Below are 5,274 nucleotides of genomic sequence, written 5' to 3' on the forward strand. Positions count from 1 at the left end.
TTCCTCTCTTCATGTTTATTGACTTTTTTATATTGTCCAATATGCTACTAAACTCATCCATTTATGTTTCAATTTATATACTGTACGCTTCAGTTCTTGAATTTTAATTTAATTGTTTTTTTACAATTTTTATTTATCTTTGAGATTACCCATCTCATTTATTATGTCTATTTTTCCCTTGTATCCTTAAAATATTTAAAATAACTGTTTTAAAGTTCATTTTGGCTAACATTAACATTTCTATTATTTACTTATTTATTTTATTTTTCTTTGAATATTTCTTGAGTTACATTTACACAGGTCTAGTAATTCTTATTGTATTCTGGACACTGTGTATGATATATTAATGACAGAGTGGATATTTTTGTCTTCTTTTTAAAAGTGTAGAGTTTTGTTCTTGAAAACAAATTAATTTACCATCAGATCAACTTGTTTTTTTAAATTTTGTTGAGGAGGCTTTAGTGTAGCTCACACTCTATGGCTAGAGTAATCCTTTTATAATACATGCCTTTTCAGAGGTCTCAACTGAATGCCAAGCTGTCTCCGTGCTGGCTGGTCAAACCTCCTATTTTTCCAATACTGTGGAACCACTAGAATTTCTGTTCAGCTAACATCCCCTCTAGTGATTCTCTGCCATGCTTTACAAAACTTTTACTAGTATATGTGATCTTAGTGTCCCTCCAAATGATTAATACTACTACTATAACAATTGCTGGAGCTCTATCTCTGTGTACCTCTTACTTCTCTGGGACTCTGCCCAAACCAAATTGAGCTTCTTCAGCAGTCCCAAACTCAGATCGCTAACTTCTTAGCTCAGTGAGACCACCATAATGTACTTGGGCTCTACTTCCCTACACTGTAATTCTGGAGTATACCCAGGTTGAAATCCTAGACAATCATCAGGATCATTTCTTTTTTAGGAATTATAGTCCTGAACTGCCAATTACAAAATGCCTGAAATTCAAGCTTCTTATAGTTTGTCCAGTTTTATATAGCTGTTTATGTCAATAAGGCTATAATAGTACCTATTATATCAGCATGGTTAGAGCAGAAGTCCACCTAAAAGCAATTTTAAATCATAAGCTAGATGGATTATTTTCTTCTCACCTCCCAAATTGAATTGCAGCTTAATCTCCACAATGAGAGTGATTGTTACCTTTTTCAAGCAAAGAAGATTTAAAAGAAATTACTTCAAGCAGGATTTTGTAACAGCCCCAATCTTACATTCTACCTTTATCTTCAATCTCCCTACAACTGCTAGTGCTGATGTTAACTTCAGTTTGAGAATTTGGTATTTCCAAGTCTCCAAGCACTAAATCAACAGCCTCTCAGTCAATGCGGATTTCAGGCTGCAGATTGAAAAGCCTACTCCTAGAAATGCTGCATTTTCTTCTGTCTTTACTTTCAGATAGCTCTAATTTCAAAGCAAGCTTACTTCATGTAATTATAAAGGCATGGAGGAAGGATAAGCTTGAATCATGTTTGATCAGAGTTCTGGCTGTGTGATTCTCTTGAGTTTATTCTTCTGTGTGTCAGCCACTTGGCCTAGTTGACTTCCTTTATGATGGCAACATGATTGCAGCATTTCTAAGCTTTACATCTATATACTACATGATACTAGAAGGAGAAAATTTATTTGTGTATCAGAATTTCCATGAAAAGTCTTGACTCGGAATCCAGTGATTGGTTTAATCTAGAACACATGCTCCATCATTAACCTAGATAGATTCCCAAAGAAAGCTGAGTTCTTTGGAAAAGAGAACAGCAGCTGAATGCTTGGGAGGCAATCATAGTGATTATTATATTAGGTTGGTGCAAAAGTAATTGTGGTTTAAAAGGTTAAAAATAATTGCAAAAACTGCAATTATTTTTGCACCCACCTAATGTAGCCTGATTTTATTTGTTTAATGCTATATCATAAGTACTTTTCCAGTCTTTAATATTTTAGTTATTATATTGATACAATAAAGTATACTTCATAAATTCCTATAATGTTTTGAAAACTAAATTATTTTCTTGAAAGCTCATTTTTTTTATTCTAACCATGTCACTATGAAAGAGGTTAAAAGAAGATATTATTACGCACCTCCCAATTTATAAAATTATTATGTTATAATATGCTTAAATGAGTAGGCCAAATTCAAGGAGAGACTGAATCAGTACAATGATAGTTACCCCACCGAAATTCACTCCTGAGACTATACCTACCTAAAACATCTATCTGTGTTATGGAAAATATATATATATAATAATTATTTAGTCAGTTTAGTTACATTCCAAAGTAAAAAGTTTCAACTTTTTTCAAATGGTTGAAGACAAGATATTGTTAAGTCAAAGGGTATATAATGACAATTCTTTGTAAAGGTAAATTGGTAGCACATTTTAAAGATATAAAATCATTTGTCCTGTTGTTCTGTTAATCATATCCTATAAATTATTATGTTCTACCAGATATGCATCATTCATTTCTCTGAAATTCTCGTATGTCACTATTTTGAAACTCAGTCCTTCTTTCCTCCCTATCCCTTCTTTACTCTCTCCTTCCATTTCTTCTTTCCTCTCCCTGCCTCCGACTATTACTTCACTGCTTCAAAAACATAAATAGGTAAGATGGATTACCAACAATTCATAAAACATATCAAATAAATGTGTATTATTATAATTCTATTATAACTATATTCAACCTAACTTTTCACCAGAACACTGCACAACATACTACAATACTCTATCTCAATTACATAAATATTTCTTACATAAATTTCATCACCTTATCCTCATATTTATTCCTAGGAGTCAAAGGAAAAAATAAATCACATCGTTTATACAGAGTACTTAGCAAAATGCTGGGACAAAATAAATACCCAATAAATATTACCTGTCTTCAATAAGTGTTATAAGAAAAGTATACATGTGTTAACTAAATTATACCTGAAACAGTAAAAAAAAAAAAAAAAAATCTAAAATAAAAATTTCAACCAAAAACTCACCCAGTGAAAAGCTATACTGCTCCCTGTTCTTAAGTGCTATGTAGTCAGTTTGGCTTGTGGGTGGTGCCATTCCTCACAGAAAATTAGTTCTTGCACTACTCCCCTCAGGAATCAGGGATACCCATTTTAGGAATTTCAGGGGATAAAAAATAATGAGTCATATGATTGGAGTTGTAAGAAATGCAATAGGAGAATCTAAATTGTGTATAAGAAAAAGATTTGGTGATTAGACGAGCCTGAGAATTAACATTCCTAAGCTATAATCAACGTTTTAAAAGAAGGAGATTCTATCGGTCTTTTTGAGTAGTTTGATTCATCCTATTACTTTATTCAAATGATAAAAACCTCTGAAAATTGCACAAGATGAAATGTTTTGCATGAGGCCAAAGACTTTGTAAACTTCAGTAAGATTAAAGCAGTTTTCTCTAGAGCATCAACTTGGACAAACCCTGAAATGTTTTCCTGTTCCTCTAACATGAGATAGAGCACTCTAGCTCAGCCTCCCACTGGGCTCCTGGTTACCGCCCCCTCACTGTGGGGCAGAATTAATTAACGTCTCTGAAGCTCCTCCAAACTACTTCCAAAGGACATACGTAATAGTGGCCCCTCACACATAATCATCCTGTCAACCTTTTAACATCTCACAACCCATTTACATGGCGGATGTGTTAACACTTATAATGCTGCAGTAAATTTAGCAGCGCAACCTGCAGTGTTATTCTCCAGAGGGAGCATATTTAATATTTCCCTTTGCAGATGAGCAGCACTAAATTGGCTCCTTCCTTCTTGCTATTCAGTGTAGCCCCATATTTTGGCATGTGGTTTTAATAGAAATGTTTTCCTAAGCATTTGAAATACAAACAGCATCAGAACAATTTCCAGGCAGGGCACCACACGAGTGCCTGTCAGAATAGGGGATCACGGACTGGAAAGGGAGTGAGACGACAGCACGCACACCATCCATCATGTTTCTGTCTGAGGCGCAGAGTGGGAAAAGTTGGTCGCCTTTGCTGCCCCTGGGAGTGTAGAGCCTATCAATCTAGCCATTTCAGCAATGTCCGCTATGCCTTTCACTCCACTCGCGCTGACGATCTGGAGCGTTTCTGCAGATGATCCCTGCCCTTCCATCTGCTTTGGCATCTGTGCTAGAAGCAGGAGCAAAGTTTCACAGCTGTGCTTTCCCTTGCCCAAGCCTCCAGAACCAACTCTGCAGATGCTCTAAGCACAATATAATTGGGATATTCTTTCAACCGCTGCTCACATGTTCCTTTTGAGTAATGCAGATAGAAAAATAAAACCCATCAGAAGGAATCCTGAAAAGGGAGGTGTCTCCTCTTTATCCAAAGAGCCACAACAAATTACAAAGGCAAACAATTTACCAAGATTTCTGCTAAGGATGATTCCAATCACTGGTCTCCTATGGAACAATTAGGAAGAAATGCTCTATGGTGTCCACATAAGAAAATAAATATAAATCAGAGCAACTCAATTAAGAAATTTTTTGTTTTGTTCTGTAATTTGTGTGTATGTGTGTGTGTGTATAGAAATAATACAGCCTTATTATAGAAACTTGGGAAAATATGGAAAATTACTTAGAATAGGGATTGGAAAATTACAGCCTGTGAGGCAAATTCAGTCTGCTGACTTTTTGTAAGTTAGGTTTTATTGGAATACAATCATTCCCATTTGTTTATCTATTGTCTGTGTCTGTTTTTATTCTACAACCAGAGGGTTGCTTAGATATGATATAGACTGGATGGGCAGCAAAACCCCAAATATTATCTGGCCCTTTAGAAGAAAACAAAAATTATCCATAATTTGATAACTCAGACATAACCACAGTTAGATTTTTACATAATGATTTCTCCTTTTAGGCTCTTAAGAAGGGAACCATTCTCTTCTCTAAATTCCCATTGTGAGAGAAAGAAATCATCAGATCCTAAGAAACAGATCTATCTTTCCGAGCAAATGAAAAAATCCAGCAAATAACAGGAGAATCAATCTTCCTTCTTCACCTGGGCACCCTCTTCTCTGCTCTTCCCTGTCTTCCCTGGAGACTGGCCAATGGTAAAGTCTAGATCTGGGCTGACTCAGAGAGTGAAAGCCTTGTAGGCTTGCAGTCTAAGTAGTAAGCTTTGGCCTACATTAACAAAGAACACTTTATCTTGGAGTCTGGGACCCAAAGCTAACATCACAGTTAAAACTCAGAGTATCAGCTCAGCCATGCATAAACATATACAAGTTTTATGTTTTCTAATACATAATATTAATTCTTTTTCAAAGATCT

Source organism: Rhinolophus ferrumequinum, chromosome 12 (assembly GCF_004115265.2).
Source record: "Rhinolophus ferrumequinum isolate MPI-CBG mRhiFer1 chromosome 12, mRhiFer1_v1.p, whole genome shotgun sequence".
Taxonomy (NCBI): domain Eukaryota; kingdom Metazoa; phylum Chordata; class Mammalia; order Chiroptera; family Rhinolophidae; genus Rhinolophus; species Rhinolophus ferrumequinum.